The sequence below is a fragment of the Podarcis muralis genome, chromosome 8, assembly GCF_964188315.1.
Source record: "Podarcis muralis chromosome 8, rPodMur119.hap1.1, whole genome shotgun sequence".
Taxonomy (NCBI): Eukaryota; Metazoa; Chordata; class Lepidosauria; order Squamata; family Lacertidae; genus Podarcis; species Podarcis muralis.
Genome location: NC_135662.1, coordinates 9,192,371 through 9,205,599, shown reverse-complemented (window position 1 = coordinate 9,205,599; position 13,229 = coordinate 9,192,371).

The window sequence follows — 13,229 nt, the reverse complement described above, 5'->3', positions numbered from 1 at the left end:
CACTTTCAGGCAGAGGGAGCCGGCGTTTGTCCACAGAAAGCTTTCCGGGTCATGTGGCCAGCATGACTGAACCGCTTCTGGTGCAATGGGACACAGTGACAGAAACCAGTGTGTGGAAATGCCATTTACCTTCCCATCGCAGTAGTAGTAGTAGTAGTAGTAGTAGTAGTAGTAGTAGTAGTAATAATAATAATAATAATAATAATAATAATAATAATAATAATATATTTTATTTATACCCCGCCCTCCCCAGCCAAGACTGGGCTCAGGGTGGCTAACACCAGATATAAAACAATTGATTGAAATACAACTTAAAAAACAAGATTAAAATACAACATTAAAATGCAGCCTCATTTCAGCAGAAACTCAAAAACTTTTGGGGATGAAAACGTCAAGTCTTCACCAAGGCTAACTATCCAGACTGGTCCTACGTGGGCCAGAAAAAGCCAGGGAAGTCCCCAAATAGGAATCCCATCACAGAAGGAAGAAGGAAAAGGGGAAGAGGGGAAGAGGATCGAGTTGATTCCAAGCCAAAGGCCAGGTGGAACAACTCTGTCTTACAGGCCCTGTGGAAAGAAATCATACCTATTTATGTACCTGTTTATCTACTTGCACTGGCATGTTTTCGAACTGCTAGGTTGGCAGGAGCTGGGGCACAGCAATGGGAGCTCACCCCTTTGCAGGGATTTGACCTTCCGACTGGCAAGCCCAAGAGGCTCAGTGGTTTAGACCACAGCACCACCTGCATTAACTATCATTAAGCAGAGAGCACTGGGGAGCATTTCTTCTGCTGCTTGGGAAGGAGCTGAGGAGGGAGGCAGTGAAAGAGATTCCCCAAGTGCAACTTTTTAAGCAGGCAGCAGCAAACAATGGAGACTGATTGAGTAGTTCTGATGTGTAACTTTATATTGTCAGATTCTGCGTCCCTCTTGCCTTCTGCAGGATATCATAGTTGTGGCACCTGCTGTGGTGCCCCAGAAGCTCTGCTCCTGATGCAGCCAGACCAGCCTCTCTCTCCTAGATCCCCCTTTGCCCAGGCTCAATGTGGATGTTGCATGTCCATTTCTCCTGGGTGTGCTATGCATGTTAGGTTGGAAAACAATCCACTCTTGGGCTGATGCACATCTGCATTTGTTACCAAAGCCCGACAGGTACATATCTGTCTGTGATTATGGTGGCACAGCTCACTAGACTGAGATAGGACTAGATGTTGCTGGAGTGGACCACAATTCCCATCAGATCTAGATCACATGGCCAATGGCCAGGGATCATGGGAGATGTGGTCCAAGAGCATTGGCAGGGCCGCAGGTTCCTCAGCCTTGCTCTAGAGCAGCCTTTCTCAACCTGTGGGTCCCCAGATGTTGTTGAACTACAACTCCCATCGCCCCTAGCTGGCAAGGGCAGAGCTCAGGGATGATGGGAATTGTAGTGCAACAACATCTGGGGACCCACAGGTTGAGAACCGCTGCTCTAGAATCATGGCTACCAGGGGAAGGGTTATAGAACATCTGCATGTAGAAGGTCCTGCCATCTGAAAGCTGGGCTGGAAATACCCCCAGCCTGAAACCCTAGAGAGCTTCTGCCAGTCAGTGCCAACATTACTGAGTTAGATGGACCAACGGTCTGACCCAGTATAATGCAGCAGGCTGACTTGTGATCTTCAGGAAATATGGGGCTGTACATGACTCTGAAGCAGTGGTGGTTGTGGCTTGCTATAGGCCTTGGCTTACACCCCTTTCATTCGTAGCTTCCTTCCCAAATGAGGCCGAGAGCATTTCAAGGAAGCCTTTGCCCTGAGGCGGGTGCCAGACAGGCTGCTTAACCTGTGGCAGAAGAGAAGGCACTGATGTATCCTCTCTGCAGCTCCGCCGAGGCCCCGTCACTCTGTGACAGCCAGCTCTTATCGGAGAAGCGAACAAAGAGGTAGTCGTGCTGGCCTCGGGAAGCGAAGCACAGAGTCTCACAGACAGCTGCCTGCTTGGTATAATAGCTTTCTATTTTTACTCTGGTCCTGACCTGGTTTTGCGTGTAGCGAGAAGACACTTTGCAGGGGTGGATTGGCCAGGAACACGTGAGTCTTGTAGCACCGGGGCTTGTACCCACTTGTACCGACACTGGTACGCTTGTCTCCAATGGCTTGGATCCTAAGATAAATTAGCTGTAGTTCACAGAAGGAAGGCTTGCCGGCAATCCCTGGACTTGTTGTAGCAAGACCAGGAGGTACAGGCTGGTTGGTCTGGGGGCAGAATTTTTAGGAGCACAAAATTACAACACCCAGTGCTGCGTCGGTGCAACTGCACGCTTCCATCGCTGGGCTCCACTGAAGACGGCTTCTCCATGTGAACCAGGAAGTGACCTCTCCAGAAAATGACTCTTTTCTTATCTCGGCAGCTGCAATCTCCTGGGTGACATGAACGCCGTTAGGTAGTTGAATGTGTATGTGTACTCCATCTGTTTCCCTCCACATGACCCTGGGTGTCGGCAACCCACGCTATGCCACTGCAATGCCCCATCTGCCCAACTGGACCAGCTTCCGACTGTTTTGTGTTCATTGCCTCCAACAGACTTGAACCACAGGGGAAAGAGCGGATGAAGTTGTCTCTGTACAAGAGGAGATCCTTTCAGATGCATTCCTCCTCCTACAGTCTTATCATGACTATTGATTGATTGATTGATTGATTGATTGCTGCATTTCTACCCCACCTTTTATCCAAAGGGCTCTCCTTCTACTCCTCTCCATGTTATCCTTACAACAGTCTTCTCTCGGGTTAGGCTGAGAGAGAGAGTGTCAGGCAGTGGACCTCATGGCTTGAACAAGGATTTGAACCCTGGTCTCCTAAGTCTTCATCCAACATTCTAAGCACTGCTTCACACTGACACTCAGTCAAAAAGGTAAAGGGACCGACTCTGGGGCTGCGGCGCTCATCTCGCTTTATTGGCCAAGGGAGCTGGCGTACAGCTTCCGGGTCATGTGGCTAGCATGACTAAGCCACTTCTGGCGAACCAGAGCAGCACACGGAAATGCTGTTTACCTTCCTGCCGGAGTGGTACCTATTTATCTACTTGCACTTCATACTTTCAAACTGCTAGGTTGGCAGTTAGTACTACTAACCTCAGTTTGTTGTTGTTGTTTAGTCGTTTCGTCGTGTCCGACTCTTCGTGACCCCATGGACCAGAGCATGCCAGGCACTTCTGTCTTCCACTGCCTCCCGCAGTTTGGTCAAACTCATGCTGGTAGCTTCGAGAACACTATCCAACCATCTCGTCCTCTGTCGTCCCCTTCTCCTTGTGCCCTCCATCTTTCCCAACATCAGGGTCTTTTCCAGGGAGTCTTCTCTTCTCATGAGGTGGCCAAAGTATTGGAGCCTCAGCTTCACGATCTGAACCTCAGTTAGTAGGTGTTTATTAGCCACTGTCGATTAGAGTATAAATCTGTGCAGTTTGGATTTATGGGACCAGAACAAGGGTGCATTCAGACTTGAGGAATATTGCATTCATTTTCCTGGTTATAATGCCCAAGCTTCTATCCCTGTTTCCTAATGTCCCTTTCACATTGCAGTACCTGTTGCATTATGAAGCAGTGGCTTTTTGCCTGATGCACCGCCATGCAAAGCCAAATTTCACTCACACCAGTGGGTGTGGTGTGGCACAACAGCAAAACATTGGCTCCCAGTACGTTTCCGAGCACAATTCAAAGTGTTGGCGTTGACCTTTAAAGCCCTAAACGGCCTGGGCCCAGTATACCTGAAGGAGCGTCTGCACCCCATCGTTCTGCCTGGACGCTGAGGTCCAGCTCCAAGGGCCTTCTGGCGGTTTCCTCACTGTGAGAAGTGAGGTTACAGGGAACCAGGCAGAGGGCCTTCTCAGTAGTGGCACCCGCCCTGTGGAACGCCCTCCTATCAGATGTCAAAGAGATAAACAACTACCTGACATTCAGAAGACATTTGAAGGAAGCCCTGTTCAGGGAAGTTTTTAATGTGTGACATTTTAACGTATTTTTAATCTTTGTTGGAAGCCGCCCAGAGTGGCTGGGGAAACCCAGCCAGATGGGCGGGGTACAAATAATAAATTATTATATTATTATTATTGGACAACATCCTCGTCTTTCCACTTCCATTCCTCCTTAATTCCCCATTGAATCAGCAAGAAAGAACTGAATGCTGGTGTACCGTCAAAGGTCTAATTTACTCCCCCCCCCCCAATTTTTGGGGGGGTCAAGTAGATTCCATTAGGTTTCCAGTTAGGGAAATGGAATAAGCTACCATATAAACGCGTGGGACGCGGGTGGCGCTGTGGGTAAAACCTCAGTGCCTAGGACTTGCTGATCACATGGTCGGCGGTTCGAATCCCCACGGTGGGGTGAGCTCCCATCGTTCGGTCCCAGCTCCTGCCCACCTAGCAGTCCGAAAGCACCCTTAAGTGCAAGTAGATAAATAGGTACCACTTTCTAGCAGGAAGGTAAACGGCGTTCCGTGTGCTGCGCTGGCTCGCCAGCTGCAGCTTCGTCATGCTGGCCACGTGACCCGGAAGTGTCTTCGGATGGCGCTGGCTCACGGCCTCTTGAGCGAGATGAGCACGCAACCCTAGAGTCGGACACGACTGGCTCGTACGGGCAGGGGTACCTTTACCTTTACATTTTACTATATAAATGCAGCCAATGTCTAGATTATAATGGCCACAAAATCCTGTTTTTTCACAAGTGCCAACGTTGGAGGAGAACCTTTGCTCACCCATAAAACAGGGTGTGGGGGTCCCTCCTTCCCGTACGCTTTAACCACCTTCATTGGCTGTACAAAGAAGTGTGCGTTAAGGGGTAGCTAATCTGCATTAAGTGATCTTGATTACGCCCCACAGATGGAGTGCCGTAGAAGTGAGTGCGGCACTAATCAAACGGCTTCTTGGTAAATGGCAGCACTTATTAATCATCGCCGTTGGTCGTTGGCTCTCTTGCTGATCCATCTGAAGAGTTGGGAACGGTTTCAATTACACTCAGGAATTTATTTTTCAACAAGGTTTTTAGTACTAAGGGAGGGAAATCTTTCCTGCCAAATGCAATTTGTTGTTTACTTTCTGTCGAAGACCTGCCGCATTTTGGATTTGGTGCTCAGAACCTCCAGTTTATTTTATGTTGCTGTTGCTGTAGGGTTCTTCTCTCATTCTCCCTCTCTCTTTCTCTCCCCAAGTCAACAAAGTGATAATAAACCTACAGAATAAAAGAAAAATACCAAGACATTGACACTAACCAGGATTTTCAAGATCCGGAGGAAAGCAGTAGAATTTGGAACAACACACCAGTCCTCTTTAGGTGTTCTCTCATAAATCTCTCATTATTTGCAAATTTCCACATGCAATTTTGTCCGATCTGCATCTTTTTGCAAAACATTTATGATCCATTTTGTATGTTATACTTACTAATATATGCACTGATATATTCATGTGCCCAGGAAACCGCATCACAGAATTCAGAGAAATGCATATTTTTTTTAAGGATGGTTATGCTTGGATTCACATATTGTTTCAGAAAGTGCAAATTAGATAAGTTCTCCTTTAAATACGAAATGAATTGAATTTCTTCTCCGTCTGTGGTTGGAGGCGGGAACTCCGAGAGGAAAGAAGGAAGGGATTTCCCCCCCTTGCATTGCAGAAGTCAGCACTGCCTGCAGCATAACTTCAGCTTTTGCCTGGAGTGGCAGCAAAAGATGCAGAACTTTGTCGCTATATGGAAGGACTTTCGCCGGCTGAGCCCTGGAAGATTACCTCTGCCCCTAATGTGGCAGCTTTGTCATCTTCTGCGAGGGCCGCGCTGGTGATAACAAATGTCTTTTGCACCTGGCTGCTGTCGCAAGCGACTCTCACTCTCTCCTATTGATTTCTCGCTCTCTTCGCGCATGATTGTTTAATAAGAAAAAATGTTGTTCGAAACCGAGTCTGATCATCTTAAAGATGTTATTTACTTTCTGAAAGGTGTGCTGGATTATGATTAATACGGTGAGCAGCGGGAACCTAATAGAGGCAATGCTTCTCTATATAGCCAAGTGGTCCGATGTTCCTGGGGCGGGGAAAGGGGGGGGGGATAAAACAGTCAATTCTGCATTAAACACACCAGACTTTTCTTGTTCTTGTTCAGGTGAAAGCTTCTTTTTCTTCTTCTTCTTTTAATGGTTGTTAGGCAGAGTTGCTAATCTGTGGGGAGCCAAACTCTCCTCCGAGAAAGCCAGCATTCCTCACCCTTGCTGATTACGTTCATTAAACATGATTACGTGTCTTTTTATTCTGCACAATTTATTCGGGTTTTATTTATTTATATGAAATGTTTAGGGTGTAGTTTTAAGTTGGGGGGGGGAGGGGCCGAATTCAGTTCCACTGCCTTGTCCTGTGCTCTACACAAGCACGCCCAAGGAATATAGAGAGATAAATCACGAACTAAACAACTTTGTATATGATTTACAAAAGCACCTTAACACTCATGAACGACGTTCCAACACCTTCTAATACATGGAATCTTGAATAACAGCTACAATCCCAAAATAATAGTAATAACATGTGTACAGTGCTGGATTTACGTATAAGCTGAACAAGCTATAGCTTAGAGCTCCACTCTCTTGGGAGCCCTCAAAAAATTTAAAGGAAAAAAACCTGGATGTACATTTCCAAAATATAACGTAAATTCAAGAATTACTTTGATAAAATACATATTTTGTTATGTGCAGATGGCTTAGATACCTATTGGGTCCAGAAATTGCCATATAGCATATATTCAACACAAAAAACAGTGACAATTTGTTGTTGACAAAGGACAGCTGGACATATAAAAGGCCCCATTACCTTCAGTAGCTTAGGGCAGGCATAGGCAAACTCAGCCCTCCAGATGTTTTGGGACTACAACTCCCATCATCCCTGACCACTGGTCCTGTTAGCTAAGGATGATGGGAGTTGTAGTCCCAAACATCTGGAAGGCCAAGTTTGCCTATGCCTGGCTTAGGGCCTCATCAAACCTAAATCCGGCCCAGCGTACGCAACTCACTATCTCAAAGCCAAACAATTCAAATATTCCTAAAAGAAGTCCATGAGAATGACTCTCTTATGTGTATACTTGTGATGGTGCTGTCGTGACGGCACCATCTGACAACGAGATACGTGGATTTCAATCTCTGTTTCGTGAATCTTCTTCTGGTCGGTCCCAAAAGGAACTATATAATAGCAATTTGATGCTCCACCAAATAAATGAGCTGCAACCTTAGAATGGCAAGTTGCTCTTTTTTGAAAAGGCTGATTCCGTGTTCTCCCTTGTTTGAGCTGGAAGGGCAGATGGGAGCCCTTAGGAGCACTGTTGTGTTCCTCCAACTGATTCCTGCTTTAAATGTTTTTTATATATGTTAGAAGTTGCCCAGAATGGCTGGGGCAACCCAGTCAGGTAGGTGGGGTAAAAATAATAAAATTATTATTATAATAATATATAATAATAATTTATTATTTATACCCAGCCACTCTGGGCGGCTTCCAACAAAATATTAAAATACCGTAATACATCAAACATTAAAAGCTTCCCTAAACAGGGCTGCCTTCAGATGTCTTCTAAAAGTCTGGTAGTTGTTCTCTTTGACATCTGGTGGGAGGGCGTTCCACAGGGTGGGTGCCACTACTGAGAAGGCCCTCTGTCTGGTTCCCTGTAACTTGGCTTCTTGCAGTGAGGGAACCGCCAGAAGGCCCTCGGCACTGGACCTCAGAACGAAGGGGGTGGAGACGCTCCTTCAGATATTATTATTATTATTATTATTATTATTATTATTATTATTATTATTGAATAGGATGTCCCCATCAGAGAAATGTTGGAGGGTATGTTTTGATATAGCTGGAGAACTTGACGTTCATTCTGAAGCTTCTTCTGAAAGGAACTTATCATATAAGGAAATAATAATAATAATAATAATAATAATAATAATAATAATAAATTTATTACTTATACCCCACTCTTGGTGGCTCCCAACAGAATATTAAAAACAGAATACAACAGCAAACATCAAAAACGTCCCTAAACAGGGCTGCCTTCAGATGTCTTCTAAAAGTCAGATAGTTGTTTATTTCCTTTACATCTGATGGGAGCATTCTGCTGAAAACCTGCCCACAATGCATTGCCCTCGATACTTCCTGTTAAAGGTAAAGGTACCCCTGCCCGTACGGGCCAGTCTTGACAGACTCTAGGGTTGTGCACCCATCTCACTCAAGAGGCCGGGTGCCAGCACTGTCTGGAGACACTTCCTGGTCACGTGGCCAGCGTGACATCGCTGCTCTGACGAGCCAGAGCCACACACGGAAACGCCGTTTACCTTCCCGCTAGTAAGCGGTCCCTATTTATCTACTTGCACCCGGGGGTGCTTTCGAACTGCTAGGTTGGCAGGCGCTGGGACCGAGCAACGGGAGCGCACCCCGCCGCGGGGATTTGAACTGCCAACCTCTCGATCGGCAAGCCCTAGGCACTGAGGCTTTTACCCACAGCGCCACCCGCGTCCCTGGTACTTCCTGTTAGTTTCCTCTATAAAATCTCAGTCTAAAAGCCTCTTTCCTTTCTCTGCAACACCAGGCAGAAAGTATTGCTTGTCTCCTCTCCTGTTTACCGCAGCTTTTAATATTTGATGCCCCGGGTGTAAGCGGCCCAGAAAATGGTTCTGTTCTTTTATTACTTCTTTTCCAATTGGGAATCTTTGGGTTATTTATGAAGCTTAATGACTTATTTATTTAATTGTTATTTTCTTTAATTAAAATGCAAAGCACTCAGAGACGTGTGTGCCTTTTGGTGATGATAATAATAGTAATAATTATCATTGCAACCCCATAGGACTAATGTAGTAAAAAATAATGATTTTTTAAAAAAGAAATCTGAAAGAAAACAGACTATTGCTTGATTTTCTTTCTTTCCTAACCAGAGAATGGCAGATTGCTCTTATTAACATTTCATAACCAATATCAATCAAAAGTCCTCTGGGAGCTCCCTCGTTATAATGGGAGAGTGACTTGCAAACTCAAGACGTACATGGTGCCTTTATTTTATTTATTGAACTGTGTAGCTCCCTTGAAAGTCTTGGGTGAGTTATAACTATGACTGCACATGCATTTAAAGCACATTTTGCCTCCCCCTGCAAAAAAATAAATAATAAATAATCACGGGAACTGTAGTTTACCCCTCATGGAGCTACAATTCCCAGCATGCTTACCAAACTACAATTCCCAGGATTCCATTATATTTGAAGAGTTTGGGAGGCAAAGAACTCTAAGGGAAATTTTTCAAAATGGCGATTACAACCCATTACCTCTCATGTGAGGGACGCAGGTGGCGCTGTGGGTTAAACCACAGAGCCTAGGACTTACCGATCAGAAGGTCGGCGGTTCGAATCCCCACAATGGGGTGAGCTCCCGTTGCTTGGTCCCTGCTCCTGCCAACCTAGCAGTTTGAAAACACGTCAAAGTGCAAGTACAGTGGTACCTCGCAAGACGAATGCCTCGCAAGACAAAAAACTCGCTAGACGAAAGGGTTTTTTGTTTTTTGAGCTGCTTCGCAAGACGATTTTCCCTATGGGCTTGCTTCGCAAGACGGAAACGTCTTGCAAGTTTGTTTCCTTTTTCTTAACACCGTTAATACAGTTGCGACTTGACTTCGAGGAGCAACTCATAGAACGCGGTGTGGTAGCCTTTTTTGAGGTTTTTAAAGACTTTGGTGATTTTTGAAGCTTTTCCAAAACTTTCCCGACACTGTGCTTCGCAAGACGAAAAAAATCGCAAGACGACAAAACTCGCAGAACGAATTAATTTTGTTTTGCGAGGCACCACTGTAGATAAATAGGTACTGCTCCAGCGGGAAGGTAAATGGCGTTTCCGTGCGCTGCTTTGGTTCGCCAAAAGTGGCTTAAGTCATGCTGGCCACATGACCTGGAAGCTGTATGCCGGCTCCCTCGGCCAATAAAGTGAGATGAGTGCCGCAACCCCAGAGTCGGCCACGACTGGATCTAACGGTCAGGGGTCCCTTTACCTTTACCTCTCATGTGATCCCAGGTTTGCAACCCTCACCTGTTAGCTACCAGAAAACAACCAACAATCAATGATGCAAGAAGCTCAGAGTCCTTTAGAAAAACTGTTGTGGGGGAAAATCCTGTGTTAGAAATACACATTTAGCCATTTTCCATGTTAAACCTTCATTAATACATATACAGTGGTACCTCGGGTTAAGAACTTAATTCTTTCTGGAGGTCCATTCTTAACCTGAAACTGTACTTAACCTGAGGCACCACTTTAGCTAATGGGGCCTCCCGCTGCCATCGCACAATTTCTGTTCTCATCCTGAAGCAAAGTTCTTAACCTGAAGCACTATTTCTGGGTTAGCGGAGTCTGTAGCCTGAAGCGTCTGTAACCCGAGGTACCACTGTACATTTACTTAACAGACATATGGGCCAGAGTGTTGGACTAGGACCTGGGAGATGGGGGGTTAAATCCCCACTCGGCAGCTGGTGCAACAGAGAGGCCCCAACCCTGACAATATTCCCCCCACTGGAGCTATATGCAAGCAGGCGCAGACTCCGCCTGCGTGTATCTACCTGCTTCTCCCTCTTCATCCCTCTTCTGGTCCTGGGAGACAGTGGAGCAGGAGGAGGAGGAGGTCTGGAAGCCCTTGACTCTACACCAGCCTGACCTCTCTCTCCCTCTTCCTGCCCTTGTTCTTCCCTCTCCAAACGTCCAGCTTCTCCTGCGTCCAGGGGCGGAGTAAGGTGGGGGGTGTCATCACCGAGGGGGGTGACATTCGGCGTGCCATCCACCTGTGACTCCTGCCTACCCCTAGCCTTCAGAAGAAGGCATAGCTGCCAACTTACAGATTTGAAAATAAGGGGCCAGCAGCCTCGAAAATAAGGGGCCAGCAGCCAAAATAAGGGATTTTGCGAGCACAGGTATGTTCAACTTCTGAGCCCCTTCGAGCCAAAGGCAGAAAGCCCAGCCAGCAGCCAAACGAAGCCTCAAGTTCCCACAGCACAACAACCTGGCAAAGGGGATGCAGCAAGGAAAACCACCGTTACCTCTCTGCTGGGAAGCGCTGAGCAAAGGCGAGTCCCCAGGCAACGCGGCTGATTTGATCGGCACAAGGCATGCAAGCTCCACCCCCCAGTCGTTCTTAAACTCCTTATTGGGTGAGCAACGCAGCCAAGCAACACAGTTGGAGCCTCTCTCCTCCCTGGCCGGCAGAGAGGGAGGAAGAGGAGCTGCTTCCTTTGAAACCCAGGAAATTTAAGGGACATCATCAATAAGGGACAGCAGCGGGACACGGCGCTGGGATAAGGGACTTTCCCACCAAATAAGGGACGGTTGACAGCTATGGAGGAAGGGGGATAGTTGCGCCGCTTTTCGCCGCTTCTTTTTGACTGCCTCGTGCTCCCGGGCTGCTGGAGGAGGCAGGCAGGCAGGAAGAGGATGGGAAGGAGGCAGGCGAGCAAACAAACAAACAAACAAGCGGAGGATGGAAGGAAGGAGAGAAGCAGAAGCTTTTTCAACTCAGGACCCAAACCCTGCAACCACAAAAAAGCTCCACAACTCCTGGCAATGACAATGGGTAGATCACAGCCAGTCTATTTATAATGTGAGTAGATCACAGGCTCTTGGGAGTCCAACTAGATTTCAATGGGGTGTGTGGCAATAAATTTTCCACACCGGGTACCACCTGACATTGCTACGCCACTGCCTGCCTCTGACTCTCATCTCCTGGCTGTCACGGGGAACCCCAGATCACTGATTCCTTCTTCCAAATCAGTCTCCAAGCCCTCTCCTCCCATGCCCACTGCCAGTCACTGACACCTGCATACACCCTTGAGAAGCACAACCTCCGTCCCCTTCTGCCCAGGCAGACTGGCAAGCTCTTTCTTGGGTTCTCCTTCATCTTTCCTCATTTTTTTTTTTGGCTGGGTGCACGTGTGTCTTTTCGAAGAAAGGAGTCGTTTTGAGCTGCACCCTGCACAGTTCCCCTTATGTAGTGATCAGGTGGGATTGCTATGAGGAATTATAAAAAATATGGAGCAAGCCATTTGTGTCAGCAATGAAAGCACTGCGTTGACTGGGTTTGAGACATTTTGATATGGTTTCTGATCAATCCACTCCTCTGCATCCCTGTCCTATTGCTCTTGCGTGACAAGTCATGTACACAGCCCAGTTGCCAGTTGCTTCATCAGGCATCCTCAGTACATAAAGATAGTAGGTTACCTTGATGTAGTTTAATCTTTAGATAGATCTTAGGGGCCAGGAAAAGAGTTCACAAGGAGATGGTAAATACTCTTTCCTTGCCATCCTTCCATCCTCTCCTGTTTACTCCTGTTTATAACCTTCCTAAAAGCATTCCTCTTCGCTTCCTCTTTTATTTACTCTGAATTGCATATGCATGCTCAAGTAGGAAATTAGCTCTTTGTAGTTTAACTCTAACTTTGTCCCCACAAGGGGTTTTTTGAAATGCTCAGAGGAAATCTGATTGGTTCTTACGAACACTGAGTAAAAAGTTCTTTTGTGAATAAAATGACCTGGGCCGGAGGGTGGACAGGAATTATTATTATACGCACCCCTCCCAGAGTTTTGCTGGTGAAACCTGTGTGTGAGTGTATTTTATCAGAGTCCTATCCTTCCTTTGCTTTCGGGACGCCTCAAGCTTAATCTCTGTTTATCTGTGCTAAGTCTTCCGACTCCTCATCCCGACTTCCTGACGAAATGCTCCTCTCCTCCCAGCAGTTCTTAAGGATAGATCTTGCCTCCTTCTCAACCATCTGTCTGCTGTGAATTCATTTGAAATCAGCAGCTTTCTCTCGACCAAAACAGTACCCTGGAACTCGGTATTCCTCCCCATCTCTTTCCACCTTCCTTCTCTAATTACGCTCTTAATGTGCATCTGTCGGCATCCCACTCCACCTCCTCCCTACCAGATTGTTGATATTATTTAAAAGGGATCTTGATGGTTGCTTAGCCTGCTTTCCCCAACCCGGCAGTTGTTGCACATACCACTCCATCTCATGTCAGGATTTTGTTCAGGCTGCACTGGCTCCCGGTAGAGTACAGGATCAGGTTTAAGGTGATGGTTTTAACCTTTAAATCCCTATATGGCCTAGGACCCTCGTACCTACTAGACCGCCTCTCCTGGTATGTCCCACGGAGGACCGTACAATCTTCAAATAAAAACATATTGGAGGTCCTTAGGCTGGCCTCAACCAGAG